Source organism: Notamacropus eugenii, chromosome 5, assembly GCF_028372415.1.
Source record: "Notamacropus eugenii isolate mMacEug1 chromosome 5, mMacEug1.pri_v2, whole genome shotgun sequence".
NCBI lineage: Eukaryota > Metazoa > Chordata > Mammalia > Diprotodontia > Macropodidae > Notamacropus > Notamacropus eugenii.
In genome coordinates, this window is record NC_092876.1 from 263,424,628 (window position 1) to 263,448,787 (window position 24,160).

The 24,160-nt window shown below is 35.6% G+C and overlaps 1 pseudogene; it reads right to left on the minus strand.

Moving 5' to 3' along the window:
* Positions 1-14,899, minus strand: part of LOC140507843 (BOLA class I histocompatibility antigen, alpha chain BL3-7-like) — a 32,759-nt pseudogene extending 17,860 nt beyond the window's left edge.
* Between the last annotated feature and the right edge of the window lie 9,261 nt (positions 14,900-24,160).

Here is a 24,160-nt window from a genome sequence, read left to right on the forward strand (position 1 = left end):
AAATATGGCTCCACCGGATTTAAATTTTTATTTTGCTTGTAATATTTTATCCTTGGGCTGGAGGTTTCAAAATTTGACTATGATGTTTTGGTAGATTTTCCTTGTAGGATCTCTTTCAACTGGTATTCAAGGGATTTTTTCTGTTTCTACTTTCCGTTCTTGTTCTAATGGTTCAGGGCAATTTCAAAAATTATTTCTTGTATTATTGTATGAAGATATTTTGTTAATTATTTATTTATTTTCAGTTTTCAACAATCACTTCCATTAGTTTTAAATTTTTCTTCCTCTCCCTCCCTAAGATAGCCTGCAATCTTATATGGATTCTACACATATATTCTCATTAAATACATTTTCACATTAGTCATGTTGCAAAGAAGAATTAAAATGAATAGGAGAAACCAAGAGAAAAAACCAAACCAAACCAAACATAATACAAGAGAACACAGTCTGCTTCATTCTGAGTTCCAAATCCATAGTTTTTTTCATCTGGATATAGATGGTATTTTGCATCAAGAGTCCTTTGGATATGTTTTAGGTCCTTGCATTGTTGTGAAGGGCTAGGTCTACCAGAAACAGTCCTCACACACTGTGGCTGTTACTTTGTATAATGTTCTCCTGGTTCTGTTCATTTCACTCAGCATCAGTTTATATAAGTCTTTCCAGGTTTTTCTGAAGTCTGTCTATTCATCATTTCTCTTTGCACAGTTTATATACCTCAACTTGTTTGACCATTCCCCAACTGATGGGCATCCATCCCCTTGATTTCCAGTTCTTGATCACCAAAAAAAGAGCTGTTATAAACATTTTTGTGTATGTGGGTCCTTTTCCCATTTTTATGATCTCTTTGGGATACAGCCCTAGAAGTACTATTGCTGGGTCAAAGATTATGAACATTTTTTATAGCTCTTTGGGCACAGTTCCAAATTGTTCTCCAGAGTGCTTGAATCATCTCACAGCCCCATCAACAATAAATTAGTGTTCCAACTCTCCCACATATTCTCTAGCATTTATCATCTTCCTGCTTTGTCATGTTAGCCAATCTGATAGTTATGGTGTGGCACCTCAGAGTTGTTTTGATTTGCATTTCTCTAATTAGTAGTGATTTAGAGTATTTTTTCATATAACTATAGATAGTTTTAATTTCTTCCTCTGAAAACTGCTGGTTCATAGTCTTTGACAATTTATGAATTGGCAAATGACTTGTATTTTCGTAAATTTGACTCACTTCTCTATATATTTTAGAAATGAGACCTTTATCACAGACACTAGTAATAAAAATTCTTTCCCTTTTTTCTGTTTCCCTCCTAATCTTGGATGCTTTGGCTTTGGTTCTACAAAACCTTTTCAATTGAATGTAATCAAAATTATCCATTTTGCATTTCATAATGTTCTCTCTCTCTTGTTTGGTCAAAAATTTATTCATTCTCTATAAATTTGATAAATAAACTATTCTTTGCTCCCCTAATTTGTTTATAGTATCAGCCTTTATACTCAAATTATATACCCATTTGAATTTGTTCTGGTATGTGGTGTTAGACGTTGGCCTATGCTCAATTCCTACACACTCTTTTCCAGTTTGCCCAATATTTTTTGTCAGGCAGTGAGTTCTTCTTCCAGAAGCTGGAGTCCTGGGGTTTATCAAACAGTATATTGCTGTAATAATTGACTACTGTGTCTTGTGAACCTAACCTCTTCCACTGATCTACCCATCTATTTCTTAGCCAGTACCAAGTGGTTTTGATGATTGCTGCTTTATAATATAATTTGAGATCTGGTAAGGGTAGGCCACCTCCCCTAGCATTTCCTTTCATTTATTTCCTTGATATTGTGGACATTTTGTTCTTCCAGGTAATTATGATGTTGTTTATTCTAACTCTAGAAAATAATTTTTTTTGTAGTTTGTTTGGTGTGGCACTGAATAAGTAAATTAATTAGTTAGAATTGTCATTTTTATTATATTAGCTTGGCCTACCCAGGAGCAACTGTTGTTTTTCCAATTATTTAGATTTCACTTTACTTGTGTGATGAGTATTCTGCAATTGTCTTAATATAGTCCCTGGGTTTGTTTTGGTAAGTAGAGTCCCAAATACTTTATAGTTTCTACTGTAAATTTAAATGGAGTTCTCTTTCTATCTCTTACTGTTGGACATTTTTAGTAACATGTAGAAATGTTGATGATTTATGTGGGTTTATTTTGTATCCTGCAACTTTGACAAAGTTGTTTATTATTTCAAGTAGTTTTTCACTTGATTCTCTAGGATTCTCTAAGTATACTACCATATCATTGACAAAGTGTGATAACTTAGTTTCTTCTTTACCTATTCTAATTCCTTGAGTTTCTTTTTCTTGTCTTATTGCTAAAGCTGACATTTCTAGTACAATATTGAATAACAGTGCTTATAATGGATATCCTTGTTTCACCCCTGATCTTATTGAAAATGCATCTAACTTAAACCCATTACATATAATGCTTCTTGATGGTTTTAGGTAAATATTGCTTATTATTTTGAGGAATCCTCCATTTATTCCTATGTTCTCCATTGTTTTCAATAGGAATGGGTGTTGTATTTTGTCAAAAGCTTTTTCTGCATCTGCTGAGATAATCATTTGGTTTCTGTTAGTTTTGTTGTTGATATGACCAATAATGTTAAGAGTTTTCCTGATATTGAATCAGCCCTGCATTACTGTTATAAATCTCACCCGATCAGTGTGTATTATTCTCTTGATAAGTTGCTGTAATCTTTTTGTTAATAACTTATTTAAAATTTTTGCTTCCGTATTCATTAAGAAAACTGGCCTATAATTTCCTTTCTCTATATTTCTATCAGAAAAAATAATTTAGTAGGACTCCTTCTTTGCCAGTTTTCCCAAATAGTCTATATAGTTTTGGAATTAACTGTTTTTTAAATGTTTGATAGATTTCACTGGTAAATCCATCTGTCCCTTGAGATTTTTTTCCAAGGGAGTTCATTGATGGCTTGTTCAATTTCTCTATTGGAGAGGGTTATTTAAGTATTTTACTTCCTCTTCTGTTAAGCTGGGATGTTTATATTTTTGGAAATATTCATCCATTTCACTAAGATTGTCAAATTTATGGGCATACAGTTGGACATACAGTTGTTTTAATTTCCTCTTCATTAAAGGTGAGTTCATTCTTTTCATTTTTGATCCTGATAATTTGATTTTCTTCTTTCTTTTTTTAAATCAAATTGACCAAAGCTGTATCAGTTTTATTCCTCCCCCGCCCCCCATAATACCAGCTCTTAGTTTTATTTTTTAGTTCAATAGTTTTCTTAATTTCATTTTTATTAGTCTCTCCTTTGGTTTTCAGTATTTCTAAATTGGTATTCACCTGGGGATTTTCAATTTGTTCTTTTTCTTACTTTTTCAGTTACATTCCCAATTAATTTATCTCTTCTTTCTCTATTTTGTTCATGTAAGCATTCAGAGATATAAAATTTGACCTAAGAACTGCTTTTGTTGCATTCCATAAATTTGGATAGGTTATCTTATTATTGTCATTCCCTTGAATGAAATTATTGATTGTTTCTACAATTTGTTGTTTGACCTACTCATTGTTTAGGATTGGACTAGTTTCCAATTAATTTTTGTTCTATATTTCCATGACCTTTTATTACATGTAATTTTTATTGCATCATGATCTGAAAAAGATGCTCTGATTATCTCTGCCTTTCTGCATGGGAAATCATTTTCATGCCTCAGTACATAGTCAGTTTTCATATATGAGCCATGTACCACTGAGAAAAAGATATATTCCTTTCTATCCCCATTTACTTTTCTCCAGAGGCCTATCACATCTACCTTTCCCAGAATTCTATTCACCTCCTTAACTTCTTTCTTGTTTATTTTGAGGTTGGATTTGTCAAGTTCAGAGAGGGGGAGGTTGAGATCTCCTACTAGTATAGTTTTGTTGTCTGTATACCACTTGGTGCACATATGTTTAGTAATGATATTATTTCATTTTTGATGGTGCCTTTTAGCAGGACATAGTTTCCTTCTTTATTTCTTATGATTAGATCTGTTTTTGCTTTTGCTTTGTGTGAGATTTAGATTGCTATCCCTGCTTTTATAACATCAACTGAAACATAATGTATTCTGCTCCAGACTTTTGCCTTTACCCTATGTGTACCCCCTCATTCAAATGTGTTTCTTGTAAATAACATATTGTCGGATTCCCTCCTTGAACAAAATTCGATGAGAGTAAAGCTCAAATAATGCTCATCTGCCTACTTTTCCCCTCTACTATAATATGTTTTTGTGCCTGTGTGTGACATAATTTACCCTTGTCTGCCTCCCCCTTTTCTCTTTTCCCATTACAGTCCCTTCACAATCTTTAATTACATTTTTATATTCACATCAGTTAATTTACTCCCACTCTATCTGTGTATATTCCTTTTTTTAAAATAGTTTTATTTATTTATTTTTAGATTTCAACATTCATTTCCACAAAATTCCCGTCCTATAACACCTCGCATTCTAATTACCCCTTCCCTCAATGTGCCCTCCTTTCTATCACACCCCATCCTTCCCTTATCCCCATCTTCTCTCTTTTCTTGTAGGGCAAGATAAATTTCTATACCCCACTACCTGTATTTCTTATTTCCCAGTTATATGCAGTAACAATTCTCAACATTCGTTTCTATTACTTTGAATTCCAACTTCTCCCCCTCCCTCCATACCTCTCCACCCATCCCCACTGAGAGGGCAAGCAATTCAATACAGGCTATATATGTGTCATTTTTCAAAAGACTTCCATAATAGTCATGTTGTGTAAGACTCACTATATTGCTCTCCATCCTACCCTGTCCCCCCTTTTTTTCTATTCTCTCATTTGACCTTGTCCCTTCCCAAAAGTGTTTACTTCTAGTTACTTGCTTTGCCCATTTGCCCTCCCTTCTATCATCCCCCTCACCCCACTTCCCCCTTCTCCCCTACTTTCCTGTAGTGTAAGATAGATTTTCATATCAAATTGAATGAGCATGTTATTCCCTCCTTAAGCCATATGTGAAGAGAGTAAGCTTCACTTTTCCCCTCTCACCTCCTCCCCTTTCTCCTCCATTGAAAAAGATTTTTCTTATCTCTTTCATGATTGATAGTCTGCTCCATTCTGTTTCTCCCTTTCTCCTTCTAGTAATCTCCTCTCTCACCCCTCAATTTTATTTTATTTTTGTATGGATATCATCTCTTCAGGTTTCAACTCTACCTGTGCTCTGTGTATGTGTGTGTGTGTGTGTGTGTGTGTGTGTGTGTGTGTGTGTGTGTATGATTCCTCCACCTACCCAAATACTAAGAAAAGTCTGAAAAGTTACAAATATTATCTTTCCATGTAGGAAGTCCTTTATGATTTCTCTTTCTTGTTTACTTTTTCATGCTTCTCTTGATTCTTGTGTTTGAAAGTCAAATTTTCTATTCAGTTCTGGTCTTTTCATCATGAATGCTTGAAAGTCCTCTATATCATTGAATGACTATTTTATCCCTAGAAGTATTATACTCAGCTTTGCTGGGTAGGTGATTCTTGGTTTTAATCCCAGTTCCTTTGACTTCTGGAATATTCTATTTCAAGCCCTTCAATCCCTTAACGTAGAAGCTGCCAGATCCTGTGTTATCTTGATTGTATTTCCACAATGCTTGAAGTATTTCATTCTAGCTGCTTGCAATATTTTCTCCTTGACCTGGGAACTCTGAAATTTGACCACAATATTCCTAGGAATTTTTCTTTTCAGGTCTCTTTCAGGAGATGATTGGTGGATTCTTTCAATATTTATTTTGACCTCTGGTTCTAGAATATCAGGGCAGTTTTCCTTATAATTTCATGAAAAATTATATCTAGGCTCTTTTTTTGATCATGGCTTTCAGGTAGTCCCATAATTTTTAAATTGTATCACCTGCATATATTTTCCAGATCAGTTGTTTTTCCAAGAGATGTTTCACATTATCTTCTATTTTTTAAAAATATTTTGGTTTTGTTTTGCAACTTCCTGGTTTATTATATAGTCATTAGCTTCCCTGAACCCCACTCTCATTTCTAAAGAATTGTTTTGTTCAGTGAGCTTTTGAACCTCCTTTTCCATTTGGCTAATTCTGCTTTTTAAAGCCTTCTTCTCTCATTGGCTTTTTGGACCTCTTTTTCCAATTAAAGTAGCACATTTTTAAAGGTGTTATTTTCCTCTGCATTTTTTTGGTTCTCCTTTAGCAAACTGTTGACTCACTTTTCATGCTCTTCTATGGCCTGAGCCCATTTCATATTCATTTTGGAGGTACTGGAAACAGAAACCTTGACTTCCTCTGACAGTATGCATTGTTCTTCATCATATGAAAGGATGGAAGGAGATACCTGTTCACCCAGAAAGTAACCTTCTATGATCTTATACATTTTCCCTTTCTTGGGCATTTTCCCAGACAGTTACTTGGCTTCTGAATCCTTTGTCACAAGGAGGGTCCAAGTGCTCCTGCTTCCCTTAGGACTGTGTTCAGTCTGAGGTCCAGATTAGCTGTTCATTTCCCCCAGAGGCTTTAAGCTGAGCTTCTTGGACAATGGACCCAGGCTGCTTCTGCAGCCACCATGGCTGGCTGCCACCCGCTGGTGCTACCATCACCACCTCTACTGTTGCCTGGGGCCAGTGCTGGGGGGACCCTGCTCCCCTCTCACCCACCTGGAAAAGCCCTCCCACACTGGCCTTTGAAGTTTTCTTTGTCACTTGTAGATTGAGGGATCGGGGACCCTCTGTGCTGGGGATTCTGCCCTGAGGCCTGTTTGGTCCTGTTCCTCTCTGTGCCACATGGTCAGGACTGAGGTCTGCTCCACTCAGCATTCTATGGGATAGACATTTCCTTTCAGCCTACCAGGTTACCTTTGGCTGGAAATCTCTTTCACTCTGTTGTTCTGTGGCTTCTGCTGCTCTAGAATTTGTTGACAGTCATTTTTTACAGGTATTTTGTGGGCTGTGGGGGAAGTGCTAGAGTATATGCCTCTTTCTACTCCACCATCTTAGCTCTGCCCCTTGTATATTCCTTTTTAATATAATAATAAAAATACAGTTTTCAAGATTAACCAGTATCATTCTCCCATACAGAAATGTAAACATTTTGCCTATATTGAATAACAAGTTTTTACTTTTCTTGTTTACCTTTTTATGTCTCTCAAGTCTTGTATTTGAAGATTAAATTTTCTATTAAGCTCTCGCCTTTTCATCAGGAAGTTCTGGAAATCCCTTCTTTCACTGAATGCCCTTCTACTTTTCTGAAATATTACACTTAATTTTGCAGATAATTGATACTTGGTTGTAGTCTAAGCTCCTTTGCCTTATGGGATATCATATTCCAATACTTCTGATCTTTAAAGGTAGAAGATGTAATGTTCTATGTGATCATGACTGTAATTCCTTGATAGTAGAATTGTTTCTTTCTGTCTGCTTTCTCCTTTACCTGATAGTTCTAGAATTTGCCTACAATATTACTTGATGTTTTCAATTTGGGGTTCCTTTTAGGAGGTGATCAGTGGATTTTCTTGATGACCATTTTACCCTCTGGATCTAGGACTTCAGGGCAGTTTTCCTTGATGATTTCTTGGATGATATTATCCAGTCTCTGTTTTTCATCATGGATTTCTGGTAGGTCAATAATTCTTAGATTTTCTCTCCTGGATCTATTTTCCAGGCCAGTTGTTGTTCTAATGAAATATTTTATATTTTCTTTTCTTTTTCATTCTCTAGGTTTTGTTTGACTGATTTTTGATGCCTCATAGAGTCATTAGCTTCTATTTCCCCAATTCTAATGTATTAACAAATTGTTTTTTTTTCCAGTTAGCTTCTATACTTCCTTTTCCACTTGTCCAGTTTTTCCAGTTACGTTTTGTACTTCCTTATCCCATTGGCCAGTTTTACTTTTTATGAAGTTGTTCTCTTCAATCAATTCTTTTTTTCATTTTTTCAATTGTATTTTTAGAATTAGTGGACAAATTTTCTTCTACCTCTTTAATTTGGCTTTAAAATTCCTTCTTGAGATCCTCAAAGAATGCTCTTTGGACTTGAGACCATTTCATAATCCCTTTTGAGGTTTCAGATGTGAGTACATGCCAATGCTGTCCTCTTCTGAATTTGTATCTTTATCTTCCCTGCCCCTGTAGTAAGATGCAATGGTCTTTGCTTTTCTGATTTTCTTCTTGCTCATAGTGATTGCCTTTTTCCTGTCATTTAAAATGGATCTCTGCTTCTGGGACATGGGGGGCTCTGTGCCAGATGTTTTATGCTGGAAGTTTGGGTCCTGGTTTCTGGCTTTGTGTTTTTTGGCTTCTGCTTCTTTCACCTAGAAACTATATAATCCAGCTTACCTGGTACTGAGCTGGCTGGTGTGTGCCAAGATTGAAGCAAGGTGAAGTTTTTCTGAGTTTCCTAGGAGTTACACTAAAGCTACTGGTGTAAGGTGTTGAGGAGGGGTGGTCTGACCACAGGAGATCTCCTCCTCCTCAAGGTCTGTGCTAGAGCACAGGCAGGTGCAGTGGGTAATGAGGAACATCTCTGTTGCTGCATGCCCAATCCCCTGGCTGTGCTAACTCATGCCTTGTGTTGGAGCTTACTGTCTCCAACCCCTGGAGCTCAGGTTCTTCTACTGGTTAACTTCAGTCATTCTTGCCTGGCCACTTCTGGTCCTGCTCTGGTCCTCTTCAGCCACTGCAAGCAGGACCCTTCCGAGTTTTCTCCGTAGCCTCCCAAGCTAAAATATTTTTTATCCATTCTGCTGAGTCCACTATTCAAGAATTTTTCCTGGGGAAATATTCTCTGGGTTTTTCAAGTTCAGCAAGGAGAAGGTGAGAGGACTTATAATTTATTCTGCCATCTTGACTCCCACAAGTTCAAGTAGGTTGCTTTCAAACATTTATTCTGTGGGCTGATAGCCCCAGGAGTAACTGCTGCTGTTACCATGGGCCCTGTGCTTCTCTTTCACTCAGTTCTGTTGGACTCTTGTCCTGCATTGCAAGGCTTGGGAAGACTCATTGCTCCTTCTGATTCAGTCTGCATGGGACTGTTCCTGTTCTGCTATCAAGACTGTTTTTTTGATCATGGCTTTTATGTAGCCTGATTATTCTTATAGTTTCTCTTCTTGATCTGCTCTTTATATCAGTTGTTTTTCTTTTGTGTAACCCCTTTATATCCAGTTCTTGGCCATCACAAAGAGAGCTGCTATAAATCTTTTTGTATATATGGAACATTTTTCATTTTTATGATCTCTTTGGGATATAGTCCTAGAAGTGATATTGCTGCATCAAAGGATATGCACATTTTTGTAACCCTTGCTCAATTCTAATTTTAAAGGAGTCATTTTCTTCCTTATGACTCCAGATCTCCTTTTCCAGTTAGTTGATTTTCTTTTCATAATCTTCTTGTTTTTCTTTCTTTGTTAATTTTTAGATGTTTTTCCTCAACATCTCTCATTTGATATTTAAAGTTAATTTTTTTATGAATTCTTTTTGAGCAGGTGACCATTTGACATTACTCTTTAACATAGGAGAGGCTCTTTTTGTGTTTTGATATCTTCCTTTGAAGAAGACCCCTGACCCCGACTGAGTTCTCTATTCCCATAGTAACTTTGTATAGTTGGGTTCTTTCTCCTTTGCCTGCTCTTTTTTAAAAAATTTATAGCAGCTTATCATTATAATCACCTCTAGTTCTGGAGTATCAGACATAGTGCCTTTGGCATAGATCCTCCTTCTGTTCTCCCCTCTTACCTGGAACTGTATTCATGAAGCATGTGCTGGTTCCTTCTTATCTGGGTGCACATCTCAGCAACACAGCTGGACTTGGTGTTCTTGTCAGTAGAGATTCACTCTATGTACCCCTGTTGAAATGCCCAACTCCTCACACTGTCTGGAAGGTGAAAATTCCTGTGACTGGGGCCAGGGCCAACTCCAAATCTACCTGCCCTTAGGGTTTGTTGCTTGTTCTTTCAATGGAACTAGCCTTAGAAACATTTTGACTTCACTAAACCTTGGTCATGGGATTTTTCTTTGGATCTTCTCCAGTTATCCCAGAAGGAATACTGTTCTACTCCAGTTCTTGTTTACTTTTATTGCTCCATGCCATGTTCACTCTAAGGTGTTGTTTTTTCTTGTTTGTAGGGGAACTTGGGAGAGCTTGGAATTTTCTGACCTACTCTTCCATCTTCCCAAAATCTTTTTCAATGTATCTTTTTTACAATTAATACTAAATCACTTTGATGATTATTATTTTGTGGTATAAATTTTGTTCCAAAATTTTGGAACAAACCACATACAACCACATAGTGTTCAAAAGTAATAATTTTAAGAATTAAAGCAATTATGATTTTCAATCTGACTGGAATAGTTTCCTAAAAAGAAAAAAAATGACAAAGGTTAAAGGGACTGTAAGAAAACAGGAACAATGACATTGTTAATAGACTTGAGAATTAATTGTTCTAGCCATTTTGGAATGACATTTGGAATGATGCCTCAAAAGTTAGCAAATTTTAAATGTCTTTTGACCTTGTCACATCTGCCACAGATATCAGAAATTTTTAAAAAATATTCTATATCTACACAAAAATAGCTACAACGGTTTTTAATGGTAACAAATAACTTGAAACAGAGAAATTATCCATCAATTGGTCAGACAGGTGAACAAATTATGGTATATACTTATAATAAAATAATATTAAAATATGAGAAATGATGAAGAAGTTTATTTCAAAGAAAGTTTGAAAAATTTATCTGAACTGAAGGAGAGTGTAGGAAATATGCAATTAAATTGTTCAGAAAGTCTTATTTATTAATATTGTTTGAACCTAGCTTTATGTGACTAGAAAATTGTCTAACCCAAAAGCTTGCTGTGGAGGTCAGACTGTTTTTAAAAATGCCCCAGGAATCTAGAGAGTCCTTCAAGGACAGAATTTTAGTATGGCATACTCAAATTATTCTGTGCTGCAAATTTTTTTTTTAATAATTTTCAGTTCGTAAATGCTATAACTTGATAATTATGTCTGAAATTGCTAACAGGCAACCAGATGGTGATACAATTTTATCATTAGAATATCAATTTCTATTTTAATGTGGAAAGTGTTAGATTATGAATTGAACTATTAAAGAATATGGTCACAAAGTATGAAAATTGTTAAATATTTATTTGGGTATGTTTGGCTGAAAAAGAATAACAATAACTTACAGGTTGGGAAGAAAGATTCTACTTTTTTTCCTCTTCTGTTAAATTTTGGGAACTTTCTATTTTGGCAGGGTCACAAAATCTTACCATCCGTGGTGATAGCTGGCTGTGAAGCTTTAAAGGAATGAAGTGGTTTGATGAGATAATGGGACCACTCCTGGTCAAAATGGGGCTACTTATGATTTTGCTTATAGTAAAACATAATTTTATCTGATTGCTGGATCATGACATAAATATTATGAAGTTTTGTCTAGAATAATATGTAGTAAAGTTTTACCTTAGTACCAATATACCTTAGATTTAAAAATTTTATTTTTTGCCTTAAGGATCAGTGAGCAATAGGAATATCTGTAAGTCTGGAGGCTCATGTTAGCCAGAATTTTTCTGGGTTTTTGAATGAACTATCATGTATTCACTGTGGGAAACTCCAGAATGTGATTATTCTTAATTAATCATTATTGATTTCTGTACCAGGATGTATTTAAACCAGAAAGGATAAATAATGTAAGATCTCTATTTACAATACCATGTGCTTCTTGGTTATCTTTCCCTATACTGACAATTTTAAGTCATATTTATGGACATAATCATTGAGATTTTAAAGTTGAAAGGAACTATTGAGTTAGGACCATACAATTTAATTGCATAGATAAGAGAAAATTAAGCCCAGGAATGGTGACTTACACAAAGTTACACTAAAATAAAAGGGGTGCTAAACTGATTGTCAGTGCAATGTTTAGTTTCTTTTTTCCTCAGAATGCAGTGTTGCTTCCTAAACATCTTTTCAGTGGTTCTCAGCCACTCAGCAATGTGCTGTCCATTTAAAAAGACTTTTGCCTTCTAAGATGTTTCAGTTATTTATGTATGCTGAATTTGAAAAGATAGTAAATAATATAATATTGCTTACTATATAATATTGAAGAATTGATTCTGGAAAACAGGAAATAATCTGTTAGGATCATGGTCTTCTCTGCTATGAGTACTTCAAAGTAGTAGTGTGGACACTATATCAATCACTCATTCTAAAAGAAATTGCAGATGTATATCTCTTCTCATTCAACCTTTTGTGTCCATAGTGACCTAGCTCTGAGTATTTGTTCCATTTTCTCTATGTATTTAGCTCAGCATTTTCAGTTTTGATTTTCTTTTTTCATCTTCCCAGTTCATCTCTTCTCAGTCCTAAACTTCAGTCCAGGTCTCAGTTGTTTTTTTTTTTTTTCCTTCTCTTCTTTTTTGCTACTTTGGGTCAAAGCTCTTTAGCTTCCCTAATTTTCTGTATATTCCATCAAATTTCATTTATATATTTGGCTTACACTATATATTTCAAAATATCCTATCATAATACTGACTTAAACTCTGCTAGCTGTTAACCAGTCACCTCCCAATCATTTAAAAAATATGTAACAGTATTACCATCTACTCTCAATATGGAAGATATTAATGCGTTACTCTCTATGGTCTAGATCATTTACCAATAATTATAAATAAATGACAACACAATTTAAGGATTAAAGGTATCATGTTTTTCCTGCCAGTTTGATGACAGCAGAAGATTTTATTTCTTATCAAAGTACATATTTTTATAAGTTTCTAAGATACATTGGGAAGTCAGAATATCAGAGTTGGAAGGTAGGAAATTAGAATCAGAGAAGTTCAGAGTTCAAAAGGGTGTCATGGTTCATGTAATCTTGTCCATATTAAAAAACAAAACAAAACAAATTGCTTCTATATAATATATCAGATATCCCAACATTTGCTTGAAGATCTCCAGAGAAAGGGAAAACCCATAGTCTCCAAAGGCATCTCATTTAACTTTTGGAAGATTTGCTTTTCCTCAAATCTAGATTTATTCCATTAAATATGGTACAGCCTGATCATCTTCTTTATCTCCCTTTGTATTTTCCTTTACATGACTGATTCATAACTTCAATTCCTTGATGTCATAGTAAGAAGATTAGATAAAAAAAGTTTCATGAAGGAGCCTGAGAGTCACTAGCACACACACACACACACACACACACACACGCACACACACTAAAACAGTCCATAGAAAATCCAGTGTATTTTCCAGTTCAATTCCATGTTCATCTGATTATCTATTTGAAATAAATGCCCAAGATCCCACTGTTTCTCTCTTTCATTTTCTCTTGATCTAATATATTTTCAATCCACATTCATGACATCCATATGAATATGTGCACCTATACATGCATGTGGATATGTATATGCATATGTATGATCCTATGTGTATACATAGATATATATAAGTTGTATATTTATATGCATGCATATATGATCATATATATACACATATATGAACAGACATATATGTGCACATACATACACAGATGAAATTAGAATTTCCCCATGGTTTTGACATGTTCTGATCCATCAGATGCCTTGAAATTCATCTCTAAACACTTTAAAATCATGGCCACTAAATGGAAAGTATGTTTTGCATGAAAATTAATTTTGAAGTAGAACATAGTAAATAATGAATAATAGAAAGATAATTTTGGCTATACTAAAGAATATATGTGAAGGGAGATTTACCCTAATAAAGCTGAAAGTTAAGTTAGAACCTGTTATTAAGGGCTTTAAATGCACATAGAGGAGTTTGCACTTGACCATAGAGTTGCATGGTTATTGAGCAAGGGAGAATGAAATAGTCTGATCTTGTGCTTCAGGAATATTACTTTGATTTGCAGTGTGTAGTTTGAAGAGATAGGCAGATTGGTATATTAGACTACATACCATTAGACTACATACAGTCAAAAAGATGTGTTAAAATTCTGCTACAGTCAGTTACATTGGATGGAGTCCTGCCAAAATAAAAGAGCACAAAGTGTTCCTGGAGGATTTGTGTAATCTTATCAGCAGTGTCCTTCAGAGACTGACTGACTGACTGGCTTACAGGGTCTGGTCCTTCAACAAAGGGAAAAATCCTTTAATTCTAATTTAATAAATGTTACTGGCATCATAAAAAATAATAATTTCCCTCAGTACATTGGTAAATTCAAAATGTTAAAATATCAGAAATCTTCAAAGTGTTGGGCAAATCAATTATGAATAAAAGATTTATATCTTGTATCCAGTCAATTGCTAAAGTTTGTGATTTTACTTCTACAACATCATATCTATAACAAATCTAGACCTAGATAACATTTATTAAAGTTTTACTATATTTTAGACACTGAACTAAGCACTGATGATATAAAGAAAAGCAAAAAATAGGAAAAAAGTAACAGGTTCTATTGTCAAGTAGGTCAGAGTCTAATGGGGGAGGAAACATGCAAATTAAATGTATAAAAAAGATATACACAAGAAAAATTGAGATGGAATACTATTGTGCTGTAAGAAATGATGAGCAGGTTGATTTTAGCAGAACAAAACATGGAAAAAATTGCATGAAGTAACAGAGTGAAATGAGCAGAACCAAGAGAATGTTGTTTACAATTGTCTGAACAATAACCGCATCCTCTCAGTTTTTTTGTACCAGTAGCTGCAGGCCCTGGCTTTTTACTTGGTGTTGCCCTGATTTTTCTGTGATGTCCCCAGAAGATCCTTGTGTTTGAGGGGGTGGGACCTGGCTGGTGCTGCTGAAGGCCATAGGGGTCTTGTAACTGGGATTCCCCTAGTAGTTTCTGATATATGCTGAGGTTTGGTGGGGTGTTTCTATGTTTCCCTGGAGCTTCACTGAAGAACATGGATGTATGGCTGCTGGAGGATTCCTGTTTTCTCTAGGCTATATTGAAGCACATGGAAGTCTCGCCACTGGAGATTATCTATTTACCCTGGGTTTTACCCAGCATTTTATGACAAAAAGAGGTCAGTGACACCCTTAAGTGCCAAAGACCAAGAAAAAAATGTTTAAAAAGAAAAAAAAAAGAGTTAGTCTCCAAGGGTCTGCTCTAAGATTAAGGGCAATTAAGAAATTCTATCATTTTCAACCCGACAACAAGCATTTATTAAATATTTATGCATCAGGTCTTGTGTTCCGTGATGGGAACAAAAAGAAACTTTAAATAAATGAATAAAGGAAAAAAGTAGTCCCTCCACTCAAAGAGTTTACATTCTAATTGAGGAGACAAGAGATAGATTACTAGGTACATACAAGGTATATAGAGAATGATAAAAATTTTCCTTAGAGATAAACGTTTCCCACAACGAAAGGATTAGTAGAGGTCTCCTGAAGAAGGAATCATTTCAGTTGAATCTTGAAGGCAGCGAAAGATTTTAAGCAAAAGAGATGAGGAGAAAGAGCTTCCAGGGCTTGGGAGAAACAGTGCAAAGTCATGGAAATATAAGAATCCTCTCTGAATCTGCTATATTAAGTCAGATTATCTATTTGTCACAGCTAAGATAAGAATTAGTTTAAAAATTTAGACAAAGAAGTGGAGCCAAGATGGTGGAGTGAGAGCAACTACTCACCTAAGCTCTTAGAGATACTCCTACCAATACCTCTAAAAAGAGAATCTGACCAAATTTTGGAGGTGCAGAATCCAATAGGAGACAGACTGTGGCAGATTCACAGCCCAGGACAGACTGGAAGATCGACAGAAAGAATTTATTCCACAGGAGTGGAGGAGCACTCAGCACACAGTACACAGTGCAGTGCATCCTGACCTTGGCAGGGCTGAGCAGGAAATTCCCAGGGCAGTCTGAGGAAGCAGCAGCATGGCAGGATAGCAGCTCAGGGCAAGAGTGTAGCAGAGCTGAGGAAGTGAGAGCTGGGACTGAGCCCCAGGAATCTCTGCAGCAGCTTTACCTGAGACTTTCAGCCCACAGATTAAAGGTCTGTAAGTCACATACTTGAACTTCTGGGAGCCAAAATGGAGGAGTGATCAGTAAATGCACTCTCCCCCTCCCCTTGTTGACCTTGAAAGAACCATAAAATATTTCCCCAAAAAAATCCTGGATCAGTGGGATCAGCAGAAAGGGCAAACAGTCTCATAGCACCTGAGGCTAGCAAAATCAATAAGGAGTATTTCTCTTACTGTGGCAGAGGAATGGAGCTCCAAGGGGGTGGAGCCTCACAACCAACACAAGGATGCAAGTGCCTCTGCGATCCAGGGGAAATGGACAGAAACTATGGCAGCCAGGATCACCAAGAGCTGAGCTTGCCTTTGCTCTAGCTCAGCTGAGGAGATCTTCAGTGACCAGACCACCCCTTCCCCAAACTTAACAAGCTGGCTCCAAGGCTAATCTGGTGAAACACAAATCAAATTTCCCTGGCCTTTGCTTTCTCAAACCATCCAGTTCAATACCAGCTTCTTTAGCTTCTAGCTGAAAGAATCAGAGGCCACAGCACACAAAGCCAAACCATTTTGAGTAAGAAGCAAAGGAGGAAGAAAAAGACCATAGAATCTTTCTATGGGGACAAGGACCAAAATATGAATACCGAAGAGGTCAGTATTCAGACTGTACTCTCATCTGAAACTTCAGAAAGGATTATGAACTGCTCTCATGCACAGAGAACACTCCTGGAACAGCTGAAGAAGGAAATAGAGGAAAAAATTACCAATGATTTTAAAAGTATGAAAAAAGAATTCACTGAAGAGAACAGCTCTTTACAAAGGAAAATTGAACAAATGGAAAAGGAAGCACAAAATCTAACTGGGAAAATTGGACAAATGGAAAAGGAAGTACAAAAATTAACTGGAGAAAATAATTCCTTAAAAGGAATAATTGGACAGTTGGAAAAGGAGATGCAAAAGTTAACTGAAGAAAACAATTTGATGAAAATTAGAATTGGACAAGTAGAAGCTAATGACTCTATGAGACATCAAGAATCAGTCAAACAAAATCTAAAGAACGAAAAGATAGAAGACAATGTAAAGCATCTAACTAGAAAAACAACTGACTTGGAAAATAGATATAGGAGAGAAAATTTAAGAACTATTGGCCTACAAGAAAGCCACGATGAAAAAAAAAGAGTTTGGACAATATCCTCCAAGAAATCATCAAAGAAAACTGTCCAGAAGTGCTAGATTCAGAGGGGAAAATAGTCTTCAAAGGAACCCACCATTCACCTCCTGAAAGCGATCCCAAACAAAAAACACTAAGAAATATTGTTGCCAAATTCCAGAAATATCAAGTGAAGGAGAAAATACTACAGGCAGGTAGAAAAGAAAACCATTCAAATATTGTGGAGCTATAGTCAGGATCACGTAGGACCTTACAGCTTCTACATTAAAAGATGGAAGGAATTGGAATATGATGTTCTGCAAGGCAATGGAGCTGGGACTACAACCAAAGATGAATTACCCAGCAAAGTTCAGCATAACATTTCAGGTAAGGAAATGGACATTCAGTGAAATAAGCGATTTCCAGACCTTCCTGATAAAAAGAACAGAACTCAATAGAAAATTAGATCTTCAAACACAGACCTCAAGAGAGGCATAAAAAGGTAAACAGAGGAAAAGAAAACTGGTTACTCAATTTGGGCAAACTGTTCACCTCCACATAAGGGAAGATGATACTTGTTAATCTTGAGAATTGTATAGCTATAATGAAATATGAAAGTGATGTGCTTAGATAGAGGGAACTGGTATAAAGTAAATTATTTGATGATAAATATGAGATTTAAGCATGCAAAAGGATTGTAACAGGAAATGTGAAAAGGAGGAAGCAGAGAACTGAAAATTACAACACAGGAAGCAGTACAAAATTATATTATAGCAGAGGGAACTCTTAATTAAGATTATAACCATATAGTTATATATATATATATATATATATATATATATATATATATATATATATATATATACATATATATATATAAATTATATAAACTTAATTAAGTATAGAAATCTAACTAGCTCTATAAGCAGTAGGAGGGGAAAGAAAGTGGAGGGGAGACTAAAAAGGACAGAAGAAGTAGTAAGGATAAAGGGGAGTAAAAGGGAGGGTGGCTAAAAGAAGGGAGGGAAGACGGCAGGAGGTGGTGGCTAAAAACTAAAAGTCTATTGTGGAGGGGGAGGGAGAAGGGACTATTAAGTGCAGAAAGGGTGGGAAAGAGGATGAAGGGAAAGACACAGATAGTAATCATAACTTTGAATGTAAATGGGAAGAATTCTCCCATAAAACAGAGATTCATAGCAGAATGAATTAAAAGCCATGATCCAAAAATATGTTGTTTACAAGAAACACATTTGAAATGGGGAGATACAAAAAGGGTAAAGATAAAACGCTGAAGCAGAATATATTATGTGTCAACTGATGTAGGAAAAGCAGGGGTAGCAAACTTAATCTCAGAGAAAGCAAAAGCAGAAAGAGATTTAATTAAAAGAGATAAGAAAGGAAACTATATGCTGCTAAAAGGCACGATGGAAAATGGAGCAATATTATTACCAAACACATATGTTCCAAGTGGTATAGCATCCAAATTCTTAGAGGAGAAGTTAAAGGAGTTATAGGAAGAAATAGATAGCAAAGCTATATTAGTGGAGGAAGCTCAACTGTCCCCTCTCTAAACTTGATAAATTTCACTTTAAAATAACCAAGAATGAAGTTAAGGAGGTGAATAAAACTCTGGATAAGATAGATATGATAGATCACTGGAGAAAATTGAATGGGGATAGAAAGGAATATACCTTTTTCTCAGTGGTACATGGCACACATACAAAAATTGACCATGTACTAGGGAGGAAAAACCTCACAATCCAGTGCAGGAAGGCAGAGATAGTCAATACATCCTTCTCAGATCAGAAAGCAATAAAAAATACATACAATAAAAGGCCATGGAAAGATAGACCAAAAATTAATTGGAAACTAAATAATCTAATCCTAAAGAAGGAGTGGGTTAAACAACAAATCATAGAAACAATCAAAAACTTCATTCAAGAGAGTGACAATAAGCAGACAACCTACCAAATCTTATGGGATATTGCAAAAGCCGTTCTTAGAGGAAGCTTTATATCTTTGAATGCCTACATGAATAAAATAGAGAAAAAGGAGATCAATAAATTGGGCATGCAGCTGAAAAAGCTCAAAAAAGAACAAATTGAAAATCCTCAAGTAAATACCAAATTGGAAATACTAAAAACTGAAGGAGAGATTAAAATAATTGAAATTAAGAAAACTATTGTACTAATAAATAAAACAATGGGTTGGTTTTATAAAACAACCAATAAAATTGATAAACTTTGTTCAATTTGATTAAAAAAAAGAAGAAAATCAAATTACCAATATCAAAAATGAAAGAGGGTAAACTCACCTCCAATAAGGAGGAATTAAAACAATATTAAGACATTACTTTGCCCAAATTTATGTCCATAAATTCGACAATCTAAATGAGATGGATGATTATGTTAAAAAATATAAATTGCTCAGATTAACAGAATAGAAAGTTTAATACTTAAACAACCCCATCTCGGAAAAAGAAATTGAACAACTCATCAATGAACTCCCTAGGAAAAAATCTCCAGGGTCAGATGGATTTACAAATGAATTCTATCAAACATTTAAAAAACAGTTTATTTCAGTACTATACCATCTATTTGGGGAAACTGGGGAAGAAGGAGTCCTCCCAAATTCTTTTTATGATACATATATGGTTTTGATACCCAAACCAGGAAGAGACAAAACAGAGAATGAAAATTATAGACCAATTTCTATAATGAATATAGATGCAAAAATTTTAAATAAGATTTTACCAAAAAGAATACAACAATTCATCAAAAGAAAAATACATTATGATCTGGAAGGACTCATACCAGAAATATAGGGATGGTTCAATATTAGGGAAACTATTAGCATTATTGATCATGTCAACAACAAACCTAACAGAAACTACATGATTATCTCAAGAGATGCAGAAAAAGCTTTTTGACAAAATACAACATCCATTTCTATTAAAATCATTGGAGAGCATAGGAATAAAAGAAACTTTACATAAAATAATAAGCAATATCTACCTAAAACCTTCAGCAAACATTATATGCAATGATGATAACCTAGATGGAATTCCAATTACATCAGGGGTGAAACAAGGTTGTCAATTATCACTACTATTATTCAATATGGTACTAGAAGTGTTAGCTGTAGCAATTAGAGAAAATAAAAAATAGGTAAGGAAGAAACTAAGTTATCACTCTTTGCAGATAATGTGATGATATACTCAGAGAATCCCAGATATTCAAGTAAAAATAAACTACTTGAAATAATAAATAACTTTGTCTTAGTTGCAGGTTACAAAATAAACCCACACAAATCTTCTGCATTTCTATATGTTACTAACAAACTCAACAACTAGAGATAGAGAAATCCCATTTAAAGTTAGGGTAGACAATATAAAATATTTGAGAGTCTATATGACAAAACAAATCCAGGGACTACATGAACACAATTGCAAGACACTTTTCACACAAATAAAGTCAGATCTAAGTAAGTGGTAAAACATCAGTTGTTTATGGGTAGGTCAAGCCAATATAATAAAAATGGCAATTCAACCTAAATTAATTTCCTTATTTAGTGCCATACCAACTACCAGATAATTATTTTCTTGAGCTGGAAATAATAATATCAAAATTCATCTGGAAGAACAAAAGGTCCAGAATAGCAAGGGAACTAATGAAAAGAAATGCTAGGAAAGGTGGCTTAGTTCTAAAATTTAGATCTAAAATTTATTATAAAGCAGCAATTATCAAAACCACTTGGTACTCGCTAAGAAACAGAAGGGTAGACAAGTGGAATATGCTAGGTATTGAAGACACAGTAGGCAGTGATTATAGCATTGCACTGTTTGATAAACCCAAGGATACCAGCTTCTGGGATAAGAACTCACTGACAAAAAATTGCTGGAAAAACTAGACAAAAGGCATAGACCAATGCCTGATACCGTATGCAAGAATAAAGTCCAAATCGGTTCATGATAGTGTATTTATCAGATTTATGGAGATGAGATGAATATTGGCTAAAGAGACAGAAAGCATTATGAAGTGCAAAGTGGATAATTTTGATTATATTAGACTGAAAAGTTTTTGCACAACCAAATCCAATGAAACCAAGATTAAGAGGTGCCAGGCCTAGAGGCCTGTGGGCTACCCGAGTCTTCTTACCTCACCTCCCGAGGTCTTTGGTTGGCCAAACCGGATGCTCGTATGAGAGAAAGGACGTTCCAGAGTCGAACAAGGGTTGAGCTTTATTTCAGGGTCTAGTTACAAGTGCAGGGAAATTCTTCCTTAGGAGGGAAAGAGAAAGATCTCCCAAGGAGGCAAAGATCTTACAATAAGAGATTGGAAGTAGAAGTACAAGTGGGGAGAGAGGGGGAGGGGAGAGAGGAGAGAGGAAAAGCGGAGCCTTGTTGTCCTGTCTGCTCTGCGCCCCTCCGCCCAAGAGAGCTTTCAGGCTTTCCTGATCCTACTTAAGCTCTGCAGCTGCATAGTTTGCATCTGAATACCGTGCCTGTTAAGTAACTAGGTGTGCTCCAATCCGGGACAATCTCGAGGGCAGGGAGAGCTCTCTCCCATCACGTTTCTCACGGGAAGAGGCGGAAATACACGAGATAGCTCGGTTCACCTCGATTCCCAGCCGTTTCCTGGGGGGGTCTCGTGAGAACTCTAAGATTTAGAAGTTCCCACCTTTACCCGCCTGAGACTGTCCACATGGAATTGAGCTTCCAACCCTAGCAAAGAGGGAAGCAGGTAACTGGGAAAGAATTTTTGCAACCAGTGACTGTGATGAAGGCCTCATTTCTAAAATATATAGAGAACTGAGTCAAATGTACAAGAATACAAGTCATTCCCCAGTTGATAAATGGTCAAAGGATATGAGCAGGCAGTTTTCAGAGGAAGAAATTAAAGATATCTATAATCATATGAAAAAAATGCTTTACATCACTATTGATTAGAGAGATGCAAATCAAAACAACTCTGAGATACCATATCACACCTACCAGATTGGCTAAGATGACGGAACAGGACGATGATAAATGTTGGGGAAAATGTAGGAGAGTTGGAACATTAATTCATTGTTGGTGGAGCTGTGACCATTCTGGAGAGCAGTTTGGAACTATGCCTAAAGGGCTACAAAAACGTGTGTACCCTTTGACCCAGCAATACAGCTTCTAGAACTGTATTCCCAAGAGATCATGAACATGGGAAAGGGTCCAACATGTACAAAAATATTTATAGCAGCTCTCTTTGTGTTGGCCAAAAACTGGAAATCAAGGGGATGCCCATCAATTGGGGAATGGCTGAATATATTGTAGTATATGAATGTAATGGAATACTATTGTGTTATAAGAAATGGTGAACAAGAAGACTTCAGTGAGGCCTGGAAAGTCTTATATGATCTGATGCTGAGTGAAAAGAGCAGAACCAAGAGATCTTTGTACTGAGCAACAACCACAATGTGGGAGATTTTTTTCTGGTAGAATTAGTACTCCATTGCAATGCAAGGACTTTAAAAAAATCCAAATAGTGTTTTGAGGCAAAATGCCTTCCACAACCAGAGAAAGAACTATGGAATTCAATTGCAGATTGTAGCAGATCATTTTCTATTGTATTATGGTTTGGTTTGTTACATGATTTCTCCTATTCATTTTAATTCTTCTCTACATTCTGACTGTGGTGAAAATGTATTTAATAGAAATATATTTGTAGAACCTATATAATATTGTGTGCAGTCTTGGAGAGGGAGGGGGGCAGTGGTGGGGAGGGAGGAAGAGAAAGGGAAAGAAAAATATCTAGTTTATATGGTAGCAATTGTGGCACACCAAAAACAAACAAACAAACAAATAAATAAATAAACAAGTAAAAAATAATAAAAATTTAGACAAATCACCAATAGTTATAAAACTTATACCATATAGTTGAAACAACTATAGTTGTTGTTCATACTTTCATTTCAAAGGGGACTAATGGCATCATAAGCATTGACTTATGTATGAATGAGGCAGAGTTGTGCAAAGTTGTCATTCTTATTCTCTCTTACTGAATCAAAATCCAGTGGCTGGACAAAATTCAGTATGATTTGTAAAGATCCAGAATGCTTTGGATAACCTTGGCACCTTTCACTTCCTTCATGGCTATTAGAACAAATTGTTTTCATCTTCTTGTTCCACTGGAAGAAGTCATCACGTGCTTAGCATAGGCATCCCTCTAACTCACCAAGAGATTTGAAGCTTATTGGTTACTATCTAATGGATTTAGCCCATCAGCAGAGATGGTTTACCAGAGTGTGGCTACAACTTCTTGGAGCCACATATGAGAGCTGGGTGAAGGTAGACATCAAAGATGAATGAGCTCTGGAAAGGGTTTGGCAAGCCCTCATACCAAAGAATCTAGTCGTCCCTGAATACCTCATGTCTCTTTAAGTCAGTAATCAATAAAAAGAAATGGATAACGAAAAGTAAAAATAACTAACACCATTCTGTTTTTGCAGAAGCTTAAAAATCATAAATCAATTACCAGAGTAAGGAAACAAACAAGTAAAATGACTCTAAAAGATATTATTGGGCACACATTTGACATATTTGGAAGCCAAAGGCAACAATGGTTTTATAAACTAATTTATAATGTGTTACAAAGAAAAAATATGAGACATTTATAGACAAATTACCCCCCTTAAGCAGATAGATGCCATGGAGAATAAAAGTAGAGTAAAGAAAGCTTGTGAAAAGTTCAAGCAGGCAAAGTCATCCCAAAGCCATTTAAAGAAAAAAAACGGGAATAGTAAATACAAAAAAAGAAAAAAAGCTACTCCACTTGGATGGAAGAGGTAGAAAGGGGGTCAAAGAGAACAAAGACAAGAAAAAGCAACTGGAGTGGACTGAGTGTAAGAGGGCATCTGGATATGAGGCATATAATTGTGAGGGCATTTGGGCAATTGATTTCTAAGGTATTTAAAGTAGGGGAAGTTACCAAAGGTTTGAAGTAAAATCTGACTTTATTAAATGTAGGAAAAAAGTGACCAACAAAGTATAAACTATCTCCTATATTCTCTCTTTCTTATATACAAAA